This window comes from Dryobates pubescens, chromosome 7 (genome assembly GCF_014839835.1).
Source record: "Dryobates pubescens isolate bDryPub1 chromosome 7, bDryPub1.pri, whole genome shotgun sequence".
In the NCBI taxonomy this organism is placed as follows: Eukaryota; Metazoa; Chordata; class Aves; order Piciformes; family Picidae; genus Dryobates; species Dryobates pubescens.
This window is the reverse complement of record NC_071618.1, coordinates 45264570-45291999: the sequence shown is the minus strand read 5'-3', so window position 1 is coordinate 45291999 and position 27430 is coordinate 45264570.

Below are 27430 nucleotides of genomic sequence, written 5' to 3'. Positions count from 1 at the left end.
GGCTTGAAGATACAGTGCTATGCAAAGCAGACATCCCAGGACTAACTGTCATTGATGTAGCACTGCAACTGGAGGCAGTATAAACTCCTCAGTTCAACACTGCACCAGTGAGAAAGGGCCCTGCCAAGAGACCTGGGAGTTAGTGCTCAGCCAAGGATTTCTGCATCACACTTTGCTTGGTTGTCCCTTGGAAGATGTAGAAAACAAGGATGAGGAAGGAGATGTGACATTCACACTCAGCATAAGTTTCAGGCAGAGGTGCAGAGAAGCTTACTCCCCAGGACACATCTCATGGATGGGGCTGCATTAGGCAGAAAATCCCCTGCCCGTTTGACAAGGAGTTACCCACCTGCAACACAATCCACAGAGGCATTCCCTACAATGCAGAGGGTTCACAGCATGTGCTAGCATCCAGATCACCTCGAGGAGTTGAGGAGTTGAGATGTAAGCTCCACAGACAGGAGCTGGTGGGGAGGGTGGAGGCCACCTCTGTACCTCTCCCTCTGCCTTGAGCCAGTTGAGGAAGATGGCTGAATTAATGCTGAACCATTGGTCTGGTGCTGGGAGCAGCATGAGAGACCACCTTGGAGGCAAGACTTAAACTTAGCTCTTTTTCAAGAGGCTTTTTACGGGCACTAGCTAACTCTGCTAACACAGCCAAAATGTCAATCTGGACAATCCAGCCCACTTAACTATATTTTCCCACTAAACAAACAGTTCCTCTTCACTCTATGTGCTTGGCTTCTGTGGAACATTGCACACAATGCTCCTCCAGCTTCTGTGACATTTCACAAGGGGAACAACTTGCTCCTGACATATCCTCCTTCTTTCATATGGTCCACATGTGGCCCGGTGAAAGGCACTGGCAGGTGTAAAGTCTCCCCAGTCTTGCCTGAAAGGGTCTCTTCTAGGGATCATTTTTTGTCTCTCACCCCAAGCATCATTTCTAGGCTGTCTTTCCATTCTCCTGTGACACAGGCAAAGCTCTCAAGCTTTCCTTGCACACACAAGAGACGTGAGAAACATCTGGTGCAAGCACAGCCTCGCAGCACAGCCGGGCAGAGTTTGTTCTCCTCAGAGCATTTGGTAGGGCCAGAGAAGCAGAGGGGAGCACAGGTAAACATTGCAAGGAAAGAGGTTGCAGAGAGAGTGATTGCCCATTGGAATGGGCTGCCCAGGGAGGTGGTGGAGTCACCATCACTGGAGGTGTTCAGGAGGAGACTTGCTGGGGTGCTTGGTGCCATGGGTTAGTTGTTTAGGTGGTGCTGGATTGGTTGATGGGTTGGACACGATGATCTTGAAGGTCTCTTCCAACCTGGTTTATTCTATGTATCCTATGTTGCATTTTCTATGTATTCTATGTCTTCCCAACAGACAAAAAAGATGCTCCTGAAGCATGACCCCTCGGGGACTCCCTTGGCTCGCAGGCAGAGAGACGTCTGCTTTACCCTTGCAGGCAGACACCGACACACCTCCCGGCAGAGGCAGAGCTATTTGTGCACGCCCAGCCTCGCTCACAGGGATGACTATATATAGCACAGGTGAGTGTGTGTGTGTGAGCATGGCTGGCTCTGCTTGTGCCTGTGCATATATCCTTCATTGTGTTCTGTTGTATTTTTGACATTTGTTATGACATCTATAATTTGTGGTCTGGCAGGGCTGAGCCATGAGATGTGGTGAGCCAAATTGGTTTGAAGGTCCTCACTGAAAAACAGGGGGGGATTGGAAAGAAATTTTCCACACCAAAAGAAAAAAAAAAATCAGGGGAGGAAAAAAAAATCTTCTTTGTTTTGTTTCTAAGTTTTCACAAGCTCCCTTTTTTCCCCCCCTTTTTTTATCCAAAGCACTGTCCAAAGGCAGAGAAAAAGCGGCAAAAGCTAAGCAGCAGACGTAGGGTTTGGTCTTGGCTGCTTTATTTCTCCTCCACTTTCTTCTTTCATATTCTGAAATGAAAACTGGGAGGTGATATTTTGGGAGTGACAGAAAGCTGTCCTGCCAATGTGCCTTCTTCCCATCAGCATGATATCATGTTTTCCTAAACAAAAATAATTCATGAAAAATTTCCAACAAAAGAAAGAGCCTCTCCGGTTTTTTCCACGCAGGGAGTGCTTACTGAGCAGGACGCTCCTTGCTCTGGCTACCCAGAAAGGTGCCACAGGAAGGCCTCAGGGGGGCAGAACACTGGTCTTGAGATGATCAGCACAGCTGCCAGCATTCAGACACCCAGCATTAACAGAGACGTCCGAGGGACTTCGAGCCGAGGCAAGTGGTAATTGCACCTTTCCCTTTCGCCTGCTCAGATGTTCATGCCATGCATGAGCACCTTCCAAAGAAGGAAAACAAAAAGCTGATGAATGTCTATCTGGTCCCAGCCCAGTCCTTGTGAAGAAGAAACCAGAAGCCTCTGTTGTTCCTGGAGGAGAGTAAAGATGTCAGTTGCCCAAGGCAGAAAGCAGCAAGCCTTGCAGTCATTCTGGGCCGGTCCCCTCAAGAACAGCCCAACTCCCTCACCAAGAACAAGGAACAACTACAGGCAATGCTCTAATTCCCAGAAAGGCAAAGGATTACTTACAAATGATGCAACTCTTTAGAATTCCCTACACAAATTCTTGAGCAAGATGAAGCACTTCCACCTGTACCATAGTGTAAGAAGCCAGTGGAAGGAGAAGGAGACAGGTGAGCAGTGCCAAAGGAGGTATGTGCCCCTCTCCCACACCACCAGGAACATTTTAGCAGAGATGCCTTTCACCTCAGAACCTATCAACCATCACTGGAGAGGAGGTAGAAAAGCAATAGATTAATACATCTTGGATGAGACAGAACCTCCAGTGCCACCAGGCAGAGGAGGAGACAAATGTGCCTTTAAGAGAAGAAAAAAAATCCAAGAATGCAAAGGTTAGAAATGCAGGAATCCTCTCCTTCAGCAGGAAGAGAGGGGCTCTAACAAACCAGTCCCTGTGTATTGTAAAACCTTATCTCACATTGAATAGAATAGAATAGAATAGAATAGAATAGAATAGAATAGAATAGACCAGACCAGGTTGGAAAATACCTTTGAGATCATCCAGTCCAACCTATCACCCAACACCATCTGATCAACTAAACCATGGCACCAAGTGCCTCATCCAGGCTCTTCCTAAACACCTCCAGGGATGGTGACTCCACCACCTCCCTGGGCAGCACATTCCCATGGCCAATCTCTCTTGCTGGGAAGAACTTCTTCCCAACATCCAGCCTAAACCTCCCCTGGCACAGCTTGAGACTGTGTCCTTTTACTACCACTTAATGCAGATACAAAACTTTGCCTCTGTACTTTAATATTTGTCCATCCATAACTTATTCACCATCAAGGCAATGCTGTGTTAGGCATAGTAAAATAGTGCTTTTATTTACCAAAATCACAAAACCTGGATGAATAGCTCCAAAAGCAAAGCCAGATCTCTGGGATGATAGGTGAGGAAAGCCAAAATGCACAGGAGCAGTAAGTGCACTAAAGCTTTGACTCTTCTTTAAAGTTCTTGGAGGATAAAGCCATTTCATTTGTTACAATTGCTTGATAAAGCTCTTCATCCTGCTTTGCTTAACTACAGAAGTTTGGGGTTTTTTCTCTTTCAAAGAAAGAAGTTCTGTAGGAGAAGAGTCGTGCTCATATCTTTTTGTTTCAATACCTAATTCATCTTCTGTTCCTGTTTTCATATCTAGGAAATTGAAGTACAAGAGCCCAGAGAGAAAATGACATTCACAGAAGAGGATACCCTTGCATTCCTGCTTAAGAGAATAAGGACACATACTAATTACTGAATTGCAATGAGGCTTTTTGCCACCCTATGAATTTCTAAGAGGAATAAAATATACTCCCCAAATCAGAGTCAAGATATCAAGTAATCTTTGCTCAGACACAACAAGGGCAGATGAAAGTAAAATGCCTGAATTCTTACAAGTGAGGGGAAAACAGAACTCTCTTTCCTAAGGGGAGAAATCAAATAGCTATGGGTTTGTATTTAATTTGGCTCCTTCCTTGGGCACATTTGTGTGCAGATTATCATAGAATCAATAGGGCTGGAAAAGACCTCAAAGGTCATCAAGTCCAACCTGTCACCCAAGACCTTATTGTTCCAACAGATATTTCAGCCCATACTGGAGAACAAGGGCCCAGGGCATGGCTGCACTGCTGCAGGATCTCTACCAGCCAGGGAAGTTCACAGGAGATGACACACACTCCTTCCTCCCAGGACAACACTGAGTCCACACCCATCTCTGCAGAGATTCCACCTCACACTTCAAGGAGGCTCCCACAGCAGGTTTTCAGCAGCACCGTGGCTCAGCTCCCACAGGCAGAGCTGCCTGCTCCTGGCTCTCCCAGGAACAGCCAGGCCAAGGCAGTACATGGTGAGTACTTCAAAGCATGCCCATGCAGGTATGTTGTGGCCTGAGACCAGGGCAGTCCCTGGAAGCTGGTGGACTACAGGATGCCAGGTGGCCTCGGGAGGTTCACAGCAGAGGTGACCCAACAAAGCTTCTGGAAATACACCACCTGATGCAGACACTTCTCAGAAGTGGATTTAGCATCTGCTGTGTGCTCTGGAGAGGGAGAGGTTCCTGCTCTGGAGAGGGAGAGGTTCCTGCTCTGGAGAGGGAGAGGTTCCTGCTCTGGTTCCATGATGCTCTTATCCCACAGGATCTATTCAAGGCAATGCTTTCTACCTGAAGCTGTGGGATCTTGCAGCTCTGCAGAGAATCTGAGACTTCTCTTCCTGGGGACCATGCTATGACAAACTCCATAATGGAAAAGCAATGACTTTGGAACAGGGGTTTTTGGTTTGGTTTTATTTTGTTTTCATCCCAAATAAAAACCTGGGCCCTTCTCCAGGTAGAGACCTTAGCCTGGCATTCCAGCTGCATTCTTTCTGTTATTAAAATACTTCAGGGAAGCAGGCAGCCTGCTCTGCAGTCAATCATGCTAGCCCACGCTGCGTCACTTTGAATCCTGCCTGTGGTGCTAACAGTTGCAAATCTGATGGGCCAGATACCGAGCTGACAAAACCCAGCCTTGCTCCATTACAAGCAGTGGGCTTTTGCCAGTTTGCCCTTGTTCAAGATCTGGACCTCTACTTCTAGGCAGGCATTTCTCCAGACAGTGAAACAGTCTCCTACCTCTTTGGCAAAGGAAGAAATAAAGGAACAATTTAGTGGTGCTTTGGAAGTGACGTGGCCACAATAATGCAACTTGGAAATGGTGTTCTTGGCTAATATCAGGATAATTTTAGCTGGAGCCATGTCCAGGATCCTGAAACGTGATCAATACATACAGTGCAGGACCATGTGGCAGTGCTGATGCCACCAGCTTCCAAACTGGAGATGGCAGGTTTTCCATTTTAGTTAATTGATATATCTCAACAGCTCTACTATAAAGCCCCTTCTGAGGTGAATGGCAACCTCTGCACCTGCAAGCAGCCACATCACAATATTGCATCTTCCATCCACTGAAAAAGTTTCCTAAGCTCATCTTTACAGCAGAAAGTCCACAAGCCTAGGGAGAAGACACTGTAGGTCCTTGGCACTTAGCTGATCAGCAATTAGGGCAGCTTAGCTTTTTATCCTTGAGTCCACCACCCTGCTTCAGTTCACATGAGGAGAGAGCAGGGTAGGGCAGGTCTTTCTCCATCCACATTAGTTACTTCTGTGCCCAAGCAGCCATTTTTCCTAGCCTTCCAGTATCTGAAGGAGGCTACAAGGAAGCTGGGGAGGGACTTTTGAGGGTGTCAGGGAGTGATAGGACTGGGGGGGATGGAGCAAAACTAGAAATGGGTAGATTCAGATTGAATGTTAGGAAGAAGTTCTTCCCCATGAGGGTGGTGAGAGCCTGGCACAGGCTGCCCAGGGAGGGGGTGGAAGCCTCCTGCCTGGAGGTGTTTGCAGCCAGGCTGGATGTGGCTGTGAGCAACCTGCTGTAGTGTGAGGTGTCCCTGGCCATGGCAGGGGGTTGGGACTGGCTGAGCCTTGAGGTCCCTTCCAACCCCAACAATTCCATGATTCCATGATGGGAAGATGACTCTGCAAGATGATCCTACAACACTCATTACTTGGACAACTTCCCAAAAACACCAGAGAGCTGCAGTGCAGGGACACTGCTCTCACCAAGAGCTAAACCTGAAAAGCCCTGCTGGTTCCATCTCCCCTTAGCCTCTTGCCATTTACCACTGCAAAAAGAAACACAAAAAGAGTAGAAAAAAGGGACTTTGAACCTCAGGGAGATGCATTTGCTACCAAAACATGACAGATGGTTTTGGGGGGTGAAGGGGAAAGAAAAAGTGATGCAGTTCTTACAAGAGCACTTTTATCAGAAGGTTTCATCTGGTTATAAGTGCAGCAGAGGAGCAGGGACAAACAACGGCCACAAGGGACTAACAGTGGCCACAGGGACTAGCAACGGCCACAAGGGACTAACAGTGACCACAAGGGACTAACAGTGACCACAAGGGACTAAAAATGGCCACAGGGACTAACAATGGCCACAGGGACTAACAGTGGCCACAAGGGACTAACAGTGGCCACAGGGACTAACAACGGCCACAAGGGACTAACAGTGGCCGCAAGGGACTAACAATGGCCACAGGGACTAACAATGGCCACAGGGACTAACAGTGGCCACAGGGACTAACAACGGCCACAAGGGACTAACAGTGACCACAGGGACTAACAGTGGCCACAAGGGACTAACAATGGCCACAAGGGACTAACAGTGGCCACAGGGACTAACAACGGCCACAAGGGACTAACAGTGACCACAGGGACTAACAGTGGCCACAAGGGACTAACAGTGGCCACAAGGGACTAACAATGGCCATAGGGACTAACAATGGCCACAAGGGACTAACAGTGGCCACAAGGGACTAACAATGGCCACAGGGACTAGCAGTGGCCACAGTTGTCTAAAGGCTTCTTTAAAATTTTCATGGATGACCTGAACTCAAAGAGCACAGTGAAGAAAAGGGCCCAGGATTTGTTTGTGGTTCTACAAGCAAATGACGGATCAGAGCTAATTTTCATCCAGCTGAACACCCTACCCCAAGGGCTTCACCACAGCAGTCTGCTCTGTGCCGTGAGCCATGCCCAGGCGTTGGTGGGGGATTCCATTTGTGACACCCAGCCAAACCTGTGTGGGGGAACATGCATTCAACAGCAAGGGCAGCCAAAAGACCTCACTAAAGCCTGTGTCTTCACTCCATTTGGTTCAGCGGCACGGACCTGGCCAGACAGGGCAACGGGAGGCTGGTCAGTTTGCATGTGTGTATATGCATGCACACACCACCAGCTTTGCACATGACAGTCCTGGCCAACACCTGTAGGCACTGCCACAGCTCACAGTAACAGCAGGCACGCACTGGGAAAAGCGTTTGAATAGCAACAGTCGAGCATTTCCCAACAGCCGGGGCAACAACAGCTTAAGGCAAGGCATGTCGATTGAGCTTGTGAACATTATGTACTTAGAGATCATAAGCTGTGGACAGGAAACCCTCCTACAGTTTGCCAGTAAGGGCAGACTTGAGCCAGTCACAGCACAACTCCTCCAGAGATATAAATTAGTAGGAAACAAAGGCATCACAAATGAAATAGCAGCACTTGGTTTCGTTAACCACCCTTACCAACTCCTCACAGCCACTAGGATGATCTCAGTGTGAGCAGATCTTCAGTTCTGCCTGATGGAGAATTTCTTTTAGGAAGAGTCACCCCCAGCAGGGTTGGGAGGAAGGCAATGAAGCAAGGTCACGCCTTAGCCCCAGCTACCCCCATAAGCCCTGCTCTGAATTAGCAGAGATGTAAGCAGCAATTCAATCGATAAAACCAATTCAGGTAACCTGGCCAACATCCATCAGATCTTGCTTTTTTGTGGAGCAGAATGGAGCTTTGCACCCAGCTTTTTTCTTACTCCTCCTGTCTTCAGCTTCTGTGGCGAAGTGCAAAGCCTGCTCTGACAACTGAGATGACAGAGCTAGCTAAGGTAATACTGTGTGGTAGGTCAGCAGAGATCAAGACTCCATCAGCTGCTTTACTTGCTTTGAGGGACTTGGGTTTGTTTAGTTGTCAGAGCAGACTGAACCTCCATCGATGGCATTTAAATGCATCCAACCAGGAGGAACTCAAAGATGCAGGAAACAACATTTTCTTTTGCCTAAGCATCTCAGGAGACCGCAATGATTACATTAAAATTGTAATGACAGACTCCTTACACTCAGCTCACAAATGATTCACTGTGCTAGAGGACTGCACAATATGTAGCTGGTTTATCAATTTGTTTCAAATAGCAGTTGCTGTCTGGGAAATGTAAATCAGCTATTAACGAGACAAATTACCAACATCAAGCCTGGTGTCTATGCTTAAGAAAGACAAAAAACCTTCACAGGCTTGCAGAGCTCCACGTGTGCCACTCTGAGCTGTTTTATTCCCTGTGTCCTGGACTGAGAGAGACCATTTGCTGCACATGCTGCCACGGAGCAACTGCCTTTCGGCCTGCAGTTGTACCTCCATCAGGTACAGCTGTACCTCACACAGTGTTGTAGGGCTTTGGAAGTGATGATCTCACTTCAGTGGCTGAAAGACTGCTCTGAGATACTGACACTTTGCACTTCAGACTTTGCAACCAGAGGCTAAATCACAGGATCCTAGAATTGTGGAAAGGTTTGGGTTGGAAGCGACCTTTAAAGGTGGTCTGGTGTTGTAGTGTGATGGGTTAGCCCAACCGCACCAACACAAAGCTCAGCTGAGCTCAGCCAGAGAGCAAATGGAAGCTGTATTTACAAGCAATACTGAAATGCACTGAACACATACAAAATAGGCACTAATTACAATACCATGCAAGAATCTACAGGAAAAGAAGCCACACACAAATCCTCCCTGGGAGGAGGATCCCACCTCGGGTTCCCCCCAACCTCTCTCTCCCTTCCCTTTCTCTCTAGTTAATTAGAAGAAAAAAGAAGAGTAGAAAGAGGACGTTAGGAGAATTCCAGTTAGCTCAAAGCAGTTGCTCAGAAGTTATCAGTTTCAGTCCAGGGTCAGCATGCATGCATTCTGGCCAAGAAACAGAAGACAGACTGAGAACAAAATGTGAGATGCAAAACTCCATCCCACTCATCTACCAATGAATTATCTTCCTTTTGTTTTCCTTTTCACACCCAAACATTCAGCTGGAGAATTCTGCAGCTATCCTTTTCTCAAAGGCACAGCCTAGGCTGTCACACCTAGTTCAACCCTCCTGCAGTAAGCAGGGACATCTTCAACTAGATCAGGTTGCTCAGAGACCTCTCCAACCTGGTCTTGAATGTTGCCATGGATGAGGTTTCTACCACCTCTCTGGGCAACCTGGCGCAGTGTTTCACCACCCCCATTGTAAAAGACCCCACATCTACCTCACAGAAATCTCCCCTCTTCTAATTTAGAGCCACTACCCCTTGCCCTATCACCACAGGCCCTGATAAAATGTTGGTGCCCATTTTTCTTATAGGATGCCTTTAAGTATCGAAAGGCTGTGATGAGGTCTTCCTGGAGCCTTCTCTTTCTCAGGCTGAGCAACCCCAGCTCTCTTCAGCCTTTCTTCAGAGGAGAGGCGTTCCAGCCTCATTTTTGTGTCCTGATCCTACAGGTTCATGTCTTTCCCGTGCAGGGAACTCTAAAGATGGAAACAATACTTCAGACGGGGGTCTCACCAGAGCAGAGGGGCAGAATCACCTCTTTGGAGCTGCTGGCAGTACGCTTTCTGATGCAGCACAGGATATGATTTGCCATCTGGGCTGCAAACACATACTGCTGGCTTATGTTGAGCTTTTCATACACCAGCACCCCCAAGTCCTTCTCTGCAGGGCTGCTCTCAATCCTGTCATCTCCCAGCATCTGTTGATACTGGGGATTGCCCCAACCCAGGTGCAGGACCTTGTACTTGGCCTTTTTGAACTTCTTGAGGTTACCATTAGCCCACTTCTCAAGCTTGTCCAGGCCCCTCTGGATGCCATTCCATCCCTTCTGCACCATTCAGCCTGCTATCATCTGCAGACTTCCTGGGGGTACCTTGATCCCACTGTGTCATTGATGAAGATATTAAACAGCACTGGTCCTAGTATGTCGCTGATCTCCATCAGAACATTGAGTTGTTGACCACTACCTTCTGAACATTACCATCCAACCAGCTACTTATCCACTGAACACTCCAACTACCAGAACCATATTCTTTCCAATTTAGAGAGAAGGATGCTGGGGGAGGCTGAGTCAAAGGCTTTACAGAGCTCTAGAAAGACAACATCTATTGGTTGGTCTTGGTGAAACCATGCTGTCTGTCTTGAATCACATCCCTGTCTTCCATGTGCCTTAATGTAGCTGCTAGGAGGGTTGGTTCCATGACCTTCTCAGGTACAGAGGTGAGCTTTTTGATTCAGGTGAATGTTCAAATCAAGGTGAGAAGACAGTGAGGCCCAAAGCAAACAGTGAGGCAAAATCTACAGCATCTGCTAGAATCATGCAGGCTCCTCCACAGCCACAGTCACAGCCCAGAGCTCAACACCTACCCCAGCAATCCTGCCCTGATCTGAGGCTGTGTTCTGAATTTCAGAGCTGTTCCTTGAATGCACACGACAAAAATCTTTGATTTTATCAGCTTCCATATGTTAGGAGCCGAGCTCAAGCACATGGCTTGTTGTGCTTGAAAGCTAGCTCTGTTGCTTTTTTCTTTGAGTCTATTAAAAATCTATTACTATTGTTCAAGGCAGCACAGGGTGGTGAGTAATGTAGAGCTGATTCTGGGGATGAATTTGCAATGCAGCTAGAAACCATGTATTTAGATCTGAAATCCCAGCTCATTATTGAAATTAATTCTGTATGCCTGCAACTCTTTGCTAATGTCTTCACAGAAAACTACACAGTTTGCATCACTGTCAGATTACTCAATGCTTTCACTTGCACAACTCTTCCAATAATCAAGGGTGGACTTAGCCTCTGCAGGTGCAGGAGTATCACCAAAATACCTAAATGGTTCAATAACTGACATGTTTGTGGGAGAAGTAATGTAGAGCCTACTGGTTCTTCCACTTGCTGGTTTTTCTGAGCAGAGCTTAAGAGATCTGAAAGGAATTGCCACAAAGACATTCATTTACATATAGGGCAGAGGCACATAAACTGATTAATTAACTGATCAATTCCATAAGGAGCTTAAAGAATCGTGTGTCCTCCGTGCCCAGGTTTGCCCCAAACACAGAGAGTAAAACCAGATGGAGAGGCCAAGATTTGTTGTTTGAGGTTCTCAAAGGGCAGCTTCTAACCACCAGCTCCTTCCAGTCATTGGCATGCAGGCATGTGAACTCCAAACTGGGATGCATAGCGTACAGCTGTCTCACTTGCACACAAGCTGTGGCATGTATTTACAAGTCAGTCGGGACCACATCCAGACCATCTCCTCTAGGTGCCTGCCTTCGTCACCATGACAACCAGTAAGACAGTGATGGGCAATTCGAGCTCCCCACGCTCCATGGCTGCCAGACTCTATTCCTTTTATAGGCAATGGAGAGAAGAAGGCATCTAAGTTAGGCACCTAAAATCAACACACTGACTACTCCCCCACACATTTCCACCCCCAGCCAGCTGCTAGATTCTTGGCTGGTCCCCGCAAGTGAGAGGGACCCACTACACACTCGCCACTCCTGAACCCACTTCCCCACTTGACTTCCTCTTCCAATATGCCATTCAGAAGTGACAACACGACATCTGGGAAGCGCTCCAGATCTCTCCACTTTTAAAGCAAATTACTGAGTGGCATTTAAGCAGGCAGTGCTTTCTGCTCCTCCTCCTATTAGAAACATTCTCTCAGGTTTGCTTGCAGTTGGGCAGCGAATGGCAAACTCCTACCATTGCACCTGAAAGAGTTTACATGCTGGAGATAAATTCCACAGATACAGAAGCAGTCAGACCTCCTTCACACACAGAATAAAGATGGACTATTTGGGGGGGGTGGGGAATATTAACCCATTTTACTCCAAACTGCTCTAAGTACAAGATCTTGAAGCAATTCCTAGTCCTGGAAGCAGAGGAAACCACTCTTTGCAACTACTTGGACATCTTCAATACCTCTTCCCCTTTTAGGATTATTCCCTTTGCACATATAGAACTTCCTTCAGCAAGTCACTAGCACCAGTCTGGAGGTGTTTTCCCTTTCACTTCCCCTGCATATGAAACATGTGCAGTGTTCCACACTGGGAACCTGTGATTTGGTGTGTTAGGCTTGGGCGGCTATGTCTTGCTGTGGCTTGGTTGTTTCTGGACAGGTACTTTGTGAGCAGTTTCATTTTTTCAGAAGGCATGCTGCTGTGTATTTATGATAGGGGTGGCCAAAGAAATGACCTGAGAAAGAGATGGACTTCACCCTTGCAGCAGAAGAGGTGCCACTTGTGACATGCCTTAATTTCTGAAGCAGTTAATTCACATAGCAGGCTGAGCCTTGTTTCCATGGCCAGGCATTTCATTATTCCAGCAGAGTGAAATCTGTGACAAGGGTAACCACCCAGGGACTTCAACAATTCAAACACCCTTCAAGAACATGCAGAAAGGGCAAGTTTACACCCTCATTCACACCAGCTTCTGCTGGGATTCAGTCATTCCTCCTCGCCTGATCCATTGAATACATTGGGTACCTCATCTAAGCTCAGGTTCTAAGCTTTCCCAGCTGTTCATACCAGCAGTAAAGAGAGGAGATAGCTCTTTTCCTACCCATTGACTACGGAGAATTGCCTTACACAAGATACCCAGCTGTTTGGCAGCTAAAGGGAGGAACGATGAATCCCATGCTTGGAGACAGTGGGAATTCGGCACTGTGTAAGAGTCAGGGATCTCGGTACACTCCTGTGCCTCAGCAGGAGATTTTGAGTTTCATTTGATGATCAGTTCAGAGCCAGCAGAGAGCAGATCTGAGGTGATGTGCAAAGCCTGTGCCTACAGAGACCTAGTGCTCTGCTCTGCAAAGGGCTAGGTGTAGAGGGCTTCATTTCCAGAGCGTCTGAATCACCACAGTCTATCCAAGAGATGGTGAAATGGTGGATAACTGACGTGAGCTTGTTATTGAAAAGGGTGGGATGAGGGCTTTGAGCCAGCATAAGCCCATGGGAAGTGTTACTCATAGAATCACAGAATAATCTGAGTTGGAAAGGACCTTTAAATGTCATCTAGTCCCACATTCCTGCAATCATCAGGGACATCTTCAGCTAGAGCAGGTTGCTTAGAGCCCTATCCAATGTGACCTTGAATGTTCCCAGAGATGGGACATATCCCACCTCTCTGGGTAAGCAGTTCCAGTGTCTCTGCAGCTATTCACTGAGGCTGCTTTGTGTAGGCAGCAACTCAAGTGCATTCTTTAACTACAGGCAGATCTGTTCTGCTCCCAACATGCCCGCTCACCCAACTGCACCTTCACTAAGGCTACGAAACGAGCTCCTCCTGCTCACCTTGCCTTGTTCAAATTCACCTTCAGCCAGCTGGTCTTCACTTGCAGCTGAGCCTTTCAAGACACAAGGTTACCAGGGTGACAGTAAATGCACTTGTGTCAATCCTCTCTTGCTAGCACTTGAATTAATTCAAACAACGCTGCTCACTTTCTGAATGTCAAAATGAAGTGAGAAAAGGAATGGTTCTTGTGAGGACCCACCAATAAAAGGTCTAGAGACAGGGACATCATTCCCCATACTGCAGTTTCCCCTTTGCCCAAGGATACCCTACTAGGCTGAGTACTTCAGCAGGTGTGAGCTGAACCAAGGACTTCAAATTATGTCTTCAAAGTCATTTGCTGAACCCCTGTGGGCCTTTTTTCCTTTAAATACTGGCTGTGCTCAGGAGCTGCACAGTGGATGGAAGGCTAATATGAAGACAGAAAAAGAAAAGGCAGTGTCCGGTGAATTGGTCAGTTGCCCTGATCTACTTGCTCAGCATGCAGGGGTCACTTTGGCACACCTGGACTGAAGTCAGTGGCATCCACTGCTTGAGTCAGTGTCCCCTGAGAAGAGCAGAGGCTGCCCAGCCAGGCACTGTGACGTTGCCGTCGGGCCACCGCTTTGCTGAAATGCCAGCCTCTGATATTTGAGGCAGGTAGGCAAGCAAATGAAAGCCAGAGAATCATGGAACCAATAAGCTTGAAAAGACCAACCTGTCACCCAACACTTCATGACTTACTAAACCACTGCTTCAAGTGCCACATCCAATCCCCTCTTGAACACCTCCAGGGATGGTGACTCCACCACCTCCCTGGGCAGCACATCCCAAGGGCCAATCTCTCTTTCTGGGAAGAATTTATTCCTAACATTCAGTCTGAACCTCCCCTGGCACAGCTTGAGACTGTGTCCTCTTGTGCTGGTGCTGGCTGCCTGGGAGAAGAGACCAACCCCCACCTGGCTACAACCTCCCTTCAGGTAGTTGTAGACAGCAATGAGGTCTCCCCTGAGCCTCCTCTTCTCCAGGCTAAGCAACCCCAGCCGGTGTCGAGTGCATGGCAATGGCACCGTGCATTTAAATGGAGCTGGGAGGTGCATTTGTACAAGCATCTTGGCGAGGCTTCATCACAAGATGCCTGCCATGACACAGGAACAAGCAGCTAAAGCACAAGGCATAATCATCTATTCTAATGTGTAATTCCAAAATTTAACCTTTCCCTTCAGTTATTATTTATCTAATTGCAGAGCCAAATTTAGCTGGTGCATCTGAAAGCATAATTAATTGCAACGCACTTAGTAACATTCCACTCTGCCTGTAAGTCAAACTGCTGCAAGACAGATTTGATTTTTGGAAGGGTTTTCATCACTCCCTGTGTACTGAAAGTAATTAGTGAGCCAGGAGAGCAGTTACTTTTATCCTGCTAATTGGATAGGCTGGCAGTTCTTATGCCCTTGTGGTCAGATGTTGGCCTCATTTGCACGCTTCCAACCCGCGGGATTACCGCACTTGGGTGGTCTGGTGTGTATTGAAGAATATAATTCACTCTTTTCAGGTCTGTAGGAGTTGAACTGGTTTGTGTGAGCCACAGCTTTGCTCTGAAGGGATGGGAATTCACGTTGTCTTTATATATCCCTGAATGACTACCTATGGCTTAAGCGTGTGAGTGCCTCTCCTAAGCCTTTGCAGCTACCATGAGGCTTTCAAAAACATTTAGCCTGTTCCAAAGGGGCCTTCCCCATCCATCTTCAGCATTTGCCATAGCCTTGAAAGCTTTTGAAGGCAATGTTTATGGAATGTGACAGGGTAGTTGCACAATGATTTGCTTTTTGCAGCAGTACCAGGTTAAGAAATTCCCCTCTCCTTTCTCTTGCCTTTGCACTGCAGGTCACTGATCTCCAGTTGTGCCAACACAACTGCTTGTACAGCACCGTGATGCCCCAGCTGGCTGACATAAGCCAAGTTAAGCTGCCTTGTTTTTCAAGCCCTGCTTTTTCCTTCTGGAGGGAAAAATGGGGGGCAAAAAAGTAAATGTTGGTGTAAGGAGTGGCTGGGGAGGGAATTGTCTAAACAGGGATTGCCCCCAAAGCCTTCAACATTGTGAAAGTGCTGCTGTGATCCTGGCTGATTGGTGTCTGGGATGCATACATTTTTAGCAAAGCAAAGATCATGCACAGTAAGTAGAAGGAAAAGGTTGGCAAAAAATAAAAGCATGAAGCTCTTATGTCTTCTTATTTGCCCCAAGTGCAGGTTAGACTACAATGCCTTCTGTCAACAGTTCCCAAACATCTTTGGGGGGTTTTCTTAACCCGTGGGATATGATCACCCACTAGCTTTCTCAGCCCATGGTTTGAGACCTATTGCTACACCAGTCTGAAGGCTGAGCACACAGATCCACAGAGTAAGCCTTTGGTGCACACCAGTGTGGATGAAGCCCTTAGGAAGAGAGGAAGAAGGACCACCAAGGAGGTGGACAGGGCAACAATGGGGCCAGGGAGGAAGGATGCTAGACAAGCTTCAGCTCAGGAGAAGAGGAGTACTGGGCTGTTGGGACCTGGGAGGGCATGGACCTCCTCAAAGCTGGAGGTCCTGGGAAAGAGTGCAGTCATGACCAGGGATGGCTGGCAGATGGATGCCGAAGCTGATGAGATCCAAGAACTCCATGTGCTATGCTTAGTAGAAGACTGATAAACCTGAGACTCTTCATCAGCTTTAGAGAAATTGCCTCTCTGGAATGAGTGGGAATACACCGGTCACTAGAAATGCCCAGGAGGCAAGCTAAACAAAAATAGGGGGAAAAAAGAAGAGGAATAAGAACATGGAAGAAATATCTGACTAAGGAAGGTAACAGAGCTTCAGTTTGCTAGAAAACAGCTTCCAGTATGGACAGCTCAGCAAATGGGAACCAAGGTCAGAAGCTCTTAAGAAGCAGTGACACTTACTTACAAGTACTAAGGCTTAGGGGCTTGGGTGTTTATTTTTCACTGGAATAAAACTTTACCAGGCCAAGCAAACAGCTCTCAGAGAAACTTCCTCTGTTCTATTCAGCCTATCAGTTCTTTGGGGGGGAAAAGGTACATCATGCCATCCCCCTACCCCCCAAAAAATGCAAGCAAGCTTGATTACAGAAAGGAAGGCGAAAGAAGAGGAGTTTTGACAACTCAGAGCAAGAAAATGCTGGGATTTGGGGGTTGCTTTTTCAACAGCAGCTTAAAATTGGTCCAAAATTTTAGACCTGAAGAGGCATAGAGACTAAGTTGTGTGTGTGTAGGGGTGGGGTTAGCTGATTTTTCTTGTTGGTGGTTTTGGGGAGGGTTGCTCTTTGGGGGTGGTGTGTTGTTTTTTGGGGGGTGTGGGGGTTTTTTGGTCAGTTTTTTTGCAAGGGAAATAAAATCTCTTTCCCCGACTGGTTCTGATGCTGATGATTGCGATGTCATTACCAACAGAGCTCTCCATGCATGAGCTGTTTCCATTAAGGCAATAGAGACATAATGAAAAGAGAGACAAGTATTTATTGCAAAGTAGTTCCAGCCAAGTACACAAGCAAGGGTGGTAGGAGCAGTGTTCAAAGCAGTGGTATTTCCAAGCTTATCTCAGCACCAACATCCCTGCAAGGGAACTGTGTTGATTGATCCAAAGCACAGAGAGAGGCTTGTTTTAAACTCCAGGCTGCATTTAGATCCTGGAGATACTAAATTCTGAAACTGTAATGATCCACTTTATAGACAACAGACAATCAGGAGGGAAGAGACACCAAGGATCATCTGGCCCAACCTTTCCAGGTGATAGTACAGCTCAAATGAGATGGCCCAGCACCCTGCCCAGCTGAGTCTTACAACTGAGCAGTGTAGAGGAATCCACTACTTGCCGTGGGAGATTATTCTTATGTCTAACTGTTCTCATGGTGAAACATTTTCTTCTGGGTTGCAATCAGGATGTCCCCAGGAGTAACTTGCACCAATTACCCCTTGCCTTTTCCATGTGACTCCTTCTGAAAAGGGAGTCTCCCTTGTCCTGGTAGCCACCTTTCATATACTGGTATGAGCTAATAAGGTCTCCCCTAAGCTTTCTCAAAGCTGAGCAAACCCAGTCCTCTCAGTCTTTTCTCACAGGGAAGGTCTTCAAGCCCTCTGATCATTCTCATGGCCCTTCTCTGAACACTTCACAGTCTCTCTGCATCTTGTTTGTACAGCAGGGACCAAAACTGCACACAGTACTGCAGGTATGGCCTGACAAGCACCGAGCAGAGTGGGACTTTGTCATAGAAGACAATCAGGTGTGCCAGGCACCATTTGTCCCTGGTGAATCCATGCTGGCTTAGCAAACTGCCACAGATGGTAACCACCAGTGGGGCTCACCTGTCCAGCAGGCAGAGCTGCTGCTTCTTGCACGCTTTGCCATGTGCCCTGCTTGCTGTGCCGCCGAGTGCTGCATGCACGCACAGCTCCTCATCCCTGTGGCCCTGAGCCACAGCAGCCTCTCAGCAAGAGCTGCTGCTTTCTGTCACTTCCCTCTGCTCCTTTTTGAGTTACCCTGGCTTCAGGAACCCCCTGTCTGCCTCAAACTAGCGCACAGCACAGCACTTACCATTACCATTGTCACTGCCTCATTGCTCATGGGCAGATTGAGACTCACAACTTCGAAATGAGATAAAATGCAATGTTTTTATGAACACCTTTTATTCTATCTGGAGGAGTAAGGACAGGCAGTTTAGAAAGCAAAGAAATAACTAGTAACTAATTCTGACAGAGTTAAGGTTAGGAAGAACAAGAGTGAGGTGAGCTGCTTGCAGGGTATCTAAGCTGGCTGCCTCTGCCTGAAGAGCAATCAGAAGGATGGCTCAGATTGTTATAAGATAATCCATGCTGACCCAGCCAACATCTTCCACAAAGGAACTGTCACCCTCTATGCTGTGAGCAGCAACCTAAGAATTCACTCTGGGCAAGTTGCTGAGGTTAACCCTGGCCTTCAGAGACACACACAGTGATTTCCTTTGACTGGGATGGTATAGATTCCAGAATTCTCCCAGAGGTAGGAATGAGATCAGTTCTTCAGAGACAGCAGCAGGGCCGGTGCATTTCACCAGCTGCCAAGCTCTCACCTGCAGTTTGGCAGGTAGCACACGGCTGTGGCACCACAATGATGCATTTGCTTGCAAAGTATTCCCATCTATTACTTGAAACACTCTTTATGGAAACCAGATAAAAGGGGTTCCAAAAGCCAAAGAGAGTTGCTGGCAAATCTTTTCTTTGGCACTCGTCCAGCTCTACTGGGAGAGATCTGCTTCACCTAGTGGTAGCACTCTGAAAGTAGGTAGTTTAAGCATGTAATTGAAGGCAATTTTCTGCAGATGAAGGGGACAGGCACTGTCAGAGGACAAGTCATTCTGGCTATACCAGGCAGCCCTTGTGGGTCAGTGAACCACTCCCTGGAGATAGATAGATCTTGGTTACAAAGGGAGCACAGATTATTTTTTGGAGAAGGCACAGCTGAGTCAGATTGCTGTCATTAATGACTTCTCTTTTTGCCAACTGAAAGGTCTTCAATAGGACTTCAAAGAAATTGGATGCTGTGGTCCCTTTTCTTGAGGCCAGGGACCCCTCTCTTTCATTTACACACTCACTGATCAGTCAGGTGGTGCCAGTTCCATTGCAACTTCGCTTCAGTCCGGCCTTAAAGTTCTTCGTAGCACAAAGGAGACCTCTCCACCAACAAGGATGCACATTCAAATCCCCATCCTGGCAGACCCTGGGTTTTAAGAGAGCCAGGAAGCAGATTGAAGCTTTTATGAATTAAAGAAAGTAAATCCTACACTAAGACACCACAAAAGACAAAGAATATCAGTGTGAACCAAACTGAATGTTGAGGCTATGCCTAGGGCTGCACACGTCTAGGGCTACACACATCTAGGCAGCACCATGTTGCTCACAAACATCAGAACTTATTTGCCTTTGCTGCTGAAACAGTCCCTGGCATGCTTCATGCACCTGCAAAATCGTTTTGTCCACGGCCTGACTGTGGGAGTTGGGATGAGCTGGGATACATTCCCTACTGGTATTTCCATGCTTGCAGCATACACATGTTGATACAGAGCAGCAAAGCTTTTCTCAGCATTCATGCCACAGGGTTGTGGGGTTTTTATCATCTTCCATTTCATAGCTTTTCTTTTTACCTTTGCAACCTTTCCATGATCCAGCTTTGACTTAGGAGCACCACCTCAGAAAGGTCCAGCTGCAGCAACCACCTGCCAAAGGAAAGATCACCACCTAGCCACAGCTGCCTTCTGCAGTCACCTACAACAGCCATTGTCAAGGAAGAACAAAAGAACAATCTCATACCAGCCTGCTTTAAGGCTAACTACCAAGACAATTGACCCAAACTATTCTTACTAGTGGCAGATGGCATAGCGAGGGGCCACGACAGAAATCACAGCTCGGCATGTTCAGGGACCTAGGGAAGGTTTATCAGCTAGGAAAGGCATGCAGCACTGAACCCTCAAGGCAACAGAGACAAGTTTTAGGCAGGCCTCAAAGCTTGCCTGGAGAAATTCACAGCCAACATAATCCATTCCCAGTGATGGCTCTGCTTTAAGCAGGCAGAGGTACTGCAGAGGCTTGAGAGGTCCCTTCCAGCCAGCGTTTATGAGGGGCTGAAAGTGCCTCAGCAAGTTCTCCACTTGAGAGTGCTGTGTGTGCTCCCCTGCAGCTCCTTCCTTCCATGCACCGCTCAGGCCGAGCAGCACTGCCCAGAGGTCACACAGGAAGGATTATTTCCTCGGTATGCCTTCCTCTTCCTCATGCTCCTCCTTCTGACCTCAGCAGAGCTGCGCAGGTTTGCCTGAAGAAAGAATGTGACCTTTTGACGACGGTCATCCAGCAATTTGTTCCAGTTTCAAGCTATTTCCCCCTATTCCCTCTTGGTTTCTTCCTCAGCCCCTTTGCTACCAATGGGAAGGTTTGCTATGCCTGGAATGCAAAGCTTTGGTCACCACTCACTGTGATACAATTCCCAGTTCAGCAATGCACTCCAGAAACTTGGTTTCAGCCAGGAGCTGTGTTTTTCTCTTATGCAACGGGCTGTGCTTCAATAGCACTTCCTGAACAAGCTGTCTGATGGCTCTCAGAGTGGACAGGGTAGGGAAAGGTAAGGGTTTTTTACAGAACAACAATATGCACTGCTTTATGAAAAGCAAGCGTGCTGGGCTGAGGTGATAGTCATGACAGACTGCCATTGTGAAGTTCATGGATTGATATTACACATATACATGCATTTCTAGCCACAGAGAAATAGCATTTCACATGTTGCAATGTGCACATATCAGATAGCAGCAGAAACAATTGTGCAGATTGAGGTAAAAATGCATGCTTTATGGTGATGGAAAAGTCAGACGCTGCGTGGTAAGCCACTCGATTTTGGCTGCATCACCTGCTCTTTCTGCAGTAATTCACCCTCGTGGCATTTGCACTCAGATTCAATTTGGACAGCTTCACATCACTGATATACAATACAAACACAGAGCAAAATACAACCTGCCAAGATTTCCTTTGTTCTATTTCTGTACCTCACAATGCCATAGAAGTCAGCCAATATCCAGTAATCCACTATGTACAAGTTGCTAATCAGCAGTAGAATGAATCCTGAGGTCTCAGCGAGGGCTGAGATCAGACATGGGTGAAAAATGCAAATTCTTGGCTTTACAACTCATTTTACCCTAGAAACTTGCAAAATACAATGGGTACAATTCTTTAATTGAATTATGAATCTGTTTTAATCAGAAGGAATCTCTCACAAGCCAGTGATGCCTTTCAGCGTGGATGATGCTTGCTCAGATGACAGACCTAGTAGCCCTTAAAAGCATCACATTATTATATGCATCTAAGGCTTTAATGGATATTTTGACCTAACACTTTTACTGGCCATTAACTACTATTCCTTGTCAGGCAGAGCTACTTAGCCTGAGGGGGGAAATGTTTGGCTGTTAGAAATAAGGCACAGGGGGGGCAGGAGGGGAGTGGGAAAATGCTATTTTTAAGACGACCAAGAATTGTTCTAATGGTTTTTGCATAAAATATGTTGCAGCCACTGAACACATGGTGTGTCAGAAAGCTTGGACTGGTTTTCCTATGAGATGTCTTGCACAATTTGCTCCTGGGTTTTTTTCCAATACACATCACTAAGATTTCCCAGAAAAGCAAATTATGGCTGGTAAAAAAACTCAAAAAAAGGAGGGGGGATTTTACTGTGAGGAATTTGTTTGTTACTACTAGAGCAAACATACACAGTTTAAGTGGTTGTACTGGGGGGGCAATACAATTTAATCCAGAAGGCACCTCAGAGCATCCAGAAAGAAGTTTCATGAGTAGGAATTCGATGGGGCAGAGCAGGCACTGCCATCACCTTCTCTGGTTTTAAGCTGTAGGCCTTCCTTACACCTCCCCTGCATGCCCCAGAGGAGCTGCTTGCTGTCCAGAATTGGTGTCTCCATTCCCACCAGGCTGTAAGGTGCTATGGCATGAGGTGCAGATACCAGACATCCAGAGCTACACATCCCTTTCCCAACCCCCCCTCACCACCTCAATACACAACACGGGTGTTGCTGGGTAGCTGCACAGTTCCCGCTGCTCAGCTTGTAGTGTCCTTCCCTGAAGGACAGCAGGGAGATGGTCACCCATCAGCTCCAGTGCAAGCACTGAAGCCCTGTGCCACTGGTCTCTGTCCCCCTCTGGCAGCCCTCAGCCTGTAGAAGCCTCTTAGTGCTCTCTGAACACAGACTAATCCATTCACACTACCTGAGCAAAAGCACCAAGACACACATTTTAGGCTCCAGTGCTTAGTCTTCCCTTCACACCTTCCAGAGCACTTCTGTGAGAACAAGCCAGCACATTTCTTCAGTCTTCAAAGGCTGTTGAAGATGAAGCAGGTGGATACACATTTATATCACCCATTTTCTGGGACTCCAGAGGTTAAGGTTGCTCCCCTTCCATCCTAACTGCAGAGGTAAGAGCCTGCGAGAGCCCACTCTTAGTTCTCATCACAAACTGTTCTGTTTTCAACATTGTCACTGCACTGTCTGGTGAAGACATATCCTGGAATGAGCGTGCTGTGACATAAAAATGACTCAGGGCAGACACAAAACTCTCTCACCTTCAGAGTCCTGACTGATGAAGAAAACAACTCCAGAGTCCTGTCATCATCAGCTGCTTCCAACTACATCCTACATTGCCAAAACATTGCCTTTCCCACCCTCCAAGTGAACTAATACATACAGATCAGAAGGAAAGAAGAGAAGGGTTAGTCCTCTCAGAAGGAGCCAGGGCATCCACAATGGGAACCAAACCTCCAGGACAGCAGCCAGGGCTGGATTATGGCCCACTGGAACCTCAAAATCAAGATGTTCCACCAACTACTCTTAATTGTGTACAGTCATTTTCTACCCAGAGGAGATCCTTCCAGGGGAGAGGACCTTCCTCCCTCTGAGATCTTGTGAACTCCTGCAGGCTGGTGACTTGGACAGTATTTGTTGGTGAAAGCAGTCAGAACCCAGCACTCAGTTAGGAATCTGTCAGGAGGCTGTTTGATCCTCCATGGTGCCTGGGTGTCCTCAGCACTATTTTGAGGCTTCAGCTGAACACTGATGTTCTGTGCACACAGTGACACACAAATCCTATTGCTTAGCTTGAGTAGGGACACCAACAAGAGACTGAAAGGAAGCCCATGCAATCAGCTGGCTCTTTAATTGATGTGGCCTCCTTATCCATAATCTCCACCCACTTCTGTGCCCCATCACTGTGCAACAAAGCCTTATTGTATTCTTTCAAAACAGGCAATTCCTCAAAGACACACATCTATTTCTTGCCACACAGGGATCTGCAGTCCCAGCTATGAGCACAGCCAATTGATCAGTTTCTCATTTCATCCTACTCCAGTTTTCTTCAGTGCATGTGGTTAGAAAGCAGCAGGCCAGTCCAAAGAGTGGTATTTAAACCTCTCAGAGCCCCCCCCCCGCATCCTAATCTTCCAGATAAATTCCATGCACATATTCCCCCAGCATGTTCAGTATTAACATTGAAAGAGACTCCCACACACACTTCTTGTGCTTTTTTTTAACCAGATGTTCCAATATCCTGAGGAAAACTGAACTGCAAGCCTCAAGAATGTGTACATTAGAATATATTCTGATCAGAGTAGAGAGGAAGTGTTTGCCATTTAGCAGCTACTGCTTGTTGCAGAGGCAGTTGCATACAGACCCTTCATCCAGCACCCACCATCATCCATGCACCATCAGCAGTGCTAAGGTACCCTAAGGCAAGACACATCCTTCACTGTCTGCAGCTAAGCACCGGGGCCTCCATCCTGCACCATAACTCGTAACCCAGACAGGGGAAGCTGGTGGAGCCTCTGCCACACAGCTACAGCCAAAGGACACGTCCTGTCAGGGCCTGCAGTTGAAAGATCATTGTTGGGGGTCATAGCCCAATGGCATGAGCTACAGAGGGTCTTCTGCCCCACACTACAGAGTATGCAAGGTGTTCTGTGTCGGCATCAGGGCTCAGGACATGTGTGCCCAGCTTTGTACACCCACTTTCAGGTGGGAACAGAGTGGTGAAGTTCATTCACTGTCCCAAACAGCTTTAGACTGCTTTTGACTCTTAACTGGTGTCTGTCATCTAGGAGACTAACTTACTGGGTCAGAATCTGGCAATAGTGCTGTTCCTGTCCTCCTCAGAGGAGACAGCCCTGAGAGGTCTCCCAAGACCCTCAAATACTAGGAACTTCATGCCTCTTCCTTGCATAAATACAAGCCAGAAGTTGTCAGCCATGTGTGTGAACTGCCCTTAATGAGTAAAACAAGCCCAGAGAGACCTGCAGAGCAAACCATTGGGAGTTTTCCTGGGGATAACATGACAGAGCATTGTGCATTTCCAACAGAGTACTTGGAAAATAACCTCATCCTCTTGTGCAGGAACACTTAGAATCATGGAATCAGTAAGGTTGGAAAAGACCTCAGAGACCATCAAGTCCAACCTATCACCCAACACCTCAGGACTAACTAAAGCATGGCACCAAGTGCCGCATCCAATCCCCTCTTGAACACCTCCAGGGACGGTGACTCCACCACCTCCCTGGGCAGCACATTCCAATGGCCAATCTCTCTTTCTGTGAAGAACTTTCTCCTCACCTCCAGCCTAAACCTCCCCTTGCACAGCTCAAGACTGTGTCCTCTTATTCTGGTTGCCTTGAGGTCCCTTCCAACCTTAACAACTCCATGGTTCTATGATTCTGTAATCGCAGAGTCTGCCTAGCTAACCGGGGGGCCACCAGGCCCCCCGGCCTTTTGTCACCACCACCCACACCCAGTGTGCACCAGGGGCACTCACCAGGGAGGAGAGGAGGATCCTCAGCCCAGATGGGCTCAGCTTAGGGCTGCTGCCCTTCCTGGTGGGGATTAAATAGGGCAGTGGGTGGGGAGGGCCAAGTGGCCACAGCTGGGGTGGGAGGAGGCTCCAGCAGAGCCCAGGTGCTGTGGGATTTTTAGACTGGATGTCAGGGGAAAAGATTTTCACATAATGTGCTGCCCAGGGAGGTGGTTGAGTCACCCACCCTGGATGTGTTCAAAGGTCTTTTAGACCTGGTGCTTGGGGATATGGTTTTAAGGGTGAACCTTGTAGAGTAGGGTTCTTGGTTGGGCTTGGTGATCCTGAGGGTCTTTTCCAACCTGAATGTTTCTGTGATTTCTGTGACGCCTCACACTACAGCAGGTTGCTCAGAGACACATTCAGACTGACCTTAAAAACCTCCAGGCATGAGGCTTCCATCACCTCCTTGGGCAACCTGTGCCAGGGTCTCACCACCCCCATGGGGAACAACTTCTTCCTAATATCCACTCTGAAACTACCCATTCCTAGTTTTTGTTCCATTCCACCCAGTCCTATCCCTCCCTGACACTCTAAGAAGTCCCTCCCCAGCTTTCTTCTTTCTTCAGATGCTGGAAGGCCACAATGAGGTCACCTGGGAACCTTCTCTTCTCCACACTGAACATCCCCAACTCCCTCAATCTGTCCTCATAGCAGAGCAGCTCCAGCCCTCTGCTCATCCTCGTGGCCCTTCTCTGGACACCTTCCAGCACCTCCAGATCCTTCCTGTAATAGGGGCTCCAGAACTGGAGGCAGTACTCCAGGTGGGGTCTCACCAGAGTGGAGCAGAGGAGGAGAATCTCCTCCCTTGACCTGCTGGCTCTGCTTCTCTTGATGCAGCCCAGGATGGGATTTGCTTTCTGGGCTGCAAGTGCTCACTGCTGGCTCCTGTGGAGCTTCTCATCCACCAGCACCCCCAAGGCCTTTTCCTCAGGGCTGCTCTGGAGCCAGTCCCTGCCCAGCCTATATCAGTGCCTGGGATTGCCCTGACCCAGCTGCAGGACCTTGCACTTGGTCTTGTTGAACCTCATGAGGTTGTCATGGGCTCAGCTCTGCAGCCTGTCCAGGTCCCTCTGGATGGATCCCTTCCCTCCAGCTGCCTGCTGGACCACACAGCTTGGTGTCATCTGGGCTTGGTTTCCCCTTTCCCCACTGATTTCACCAGTGAGAGGTGTGTGGTAGTTAAAGCAACCCTCTGTGCAGAGCCTGTCAGCTGCCCAGCCGATGCACAGAGGCTTACAGCTGGTGATAAGCAGTTGCTGCCAGGGCAGACGCAGGGGCCCTGGTAATCACCCATCAGATCTTTGTGAGACAGATGCTGCTCTCACCAAGCCGACTACAATCACACTCAAGCACAAAACTCTATCGTCTTTATCTGCCCAAAAGTCAAACTGCACAGAGCCCAAGGCAAAATTTTACAGGCAAAGTTTTTCAATTACAGAATGTTTCAAAAGTCAAAATTCCTTCCTCTGTCAATTTTAGAATAGAATAGAATAGAATAGAATAGAATAGAATAGAATAGAATAGAATAGAATAGAATAAACTAGGTTGGAAGAGACCTTTGAGATCATCAAGTCCAACCTATCACCCAACACCATCTAATCAACTAACCCATGGCACCAAGCACCCCATCCAATCTCTTCCTAAACACCTCCAGTGATGGTGACTCCACCACCTCCCCAGGCAGCCCATTCCAATGGGCAATCACTCTCTCTGTGTAGAACTTCTTCCTAACCTCCAGCCTAAACCTCTCCTGGCACAGCTTGAGACTGTGTCCTCATGTTCTGCTGCTGGGTGCCTGGGACAAGAGACCAACCCCCTCCTGGCTACAACCTCCCTTCAGGTAGTTGGAGAGAGCAAGAAGGTCTCCCCTGAGCCTCCTCTTCTGCAGGCTAAGCAACCCCAGCTCCCTCAGCCTCTCCTCACAGGGCTGTGCTCCAGACCCCTCCCCAGCTTTGTTGCCCTTCTCTGGACACCTTCCAGCAGCTCAACATCTTTCCTAAACTGAGGGGCCCAGAACTGGACACAGGACTCCAGGTGTGGCCTGAGCAGTGCTGAGCACAGGGGCAGAATGACCTCCCTGCTCCTGCTGGCCACACTATTCCTGATGCAGGCCAGGATGCCATTGGCCCTCTTGGCCGCCTGGGCACACTGCAGGCTCATGTTCAGCCTACCATTGACCGGCACCCCCAGGTCCCTCTCTGCCTGGCTGCTCTCAGCCACTCTGACCCCAGCCTGTAGCACTGCCTGGGATTGTTGTGGCCGATGTGCAGGACCTGGCACTTTTGTAGCTTTTTCTCTCAGACATTTGGCTTTTGGCCTCCTCCAGCTCTAACTGCTGCTAGCTTCTCTCTGGATCGTGGAGCCATGAGGGGAAAGCACTTAAAAGTACATGTGCTAGGGGAACAGCCTAGCAGAGAATCTCCAGGTTTTCCCAAGAGAAGTATTCTGACCAAGACCATGATTTACATGCACCCATCATTTCACAGCCCCAACATACAGCCTTGCTTTTCTCCCTTTCCAAATGTGAAAACTCCAGATGATCTCTGAGCACATGAGCT